This window comes from Plasmopara halstedii, assembly GCF_900000015.1.
Source record: "Plasmopara halstedii genome assembly, contig: Scaffold_2061, whole genome shotgun sequence".
Classification (NCBI taxonomy): domain Eukaryota; phylum Oomycota; class Peronosporomycetes; order Peronosporales; family Peronosporaceae; genus Plasmopara; species Plasmopara halstedii.
In genome coordinates, this window is record NW_020188969.1 from 442,989 (window position 1) to 443,383 (window position 395).

Sequence of the window (395 nt, forward strand, 5' to 3'; positions counted from 1 at the left end):
GTTGAGCTGTAGTGTATTTGTAGTTTTACGAAGACCTTATTGATACCAACCCGTCTAGCTCAGTTGAAAGTTGCTATGTATTATCTTATTACACGGCAATACCAAATCGGCCCTGACTAAGATATGACATTGCTTCATTCCGCAGATGTACTTTTCTTGATTTTTTATACAAGTCGCCAACCCGAAGTTCTTATTGGCTGTTGTCGGTAGTATTTAGCATGCAGCCAACATTTCTTGCATGTCTGGTCCGATTACGATTTTGTCCGCTGAGGGGCTCGAACCCGCACCACACAGCGTAAGGTCCAGAAGCATTGACCGTTCCACCCACGCCATCGGGCCAACCCGTCTAGCTGAGTTGGTAGAGCGCTGGCCTTTTAAGCCAGTGGTCGTGGGTT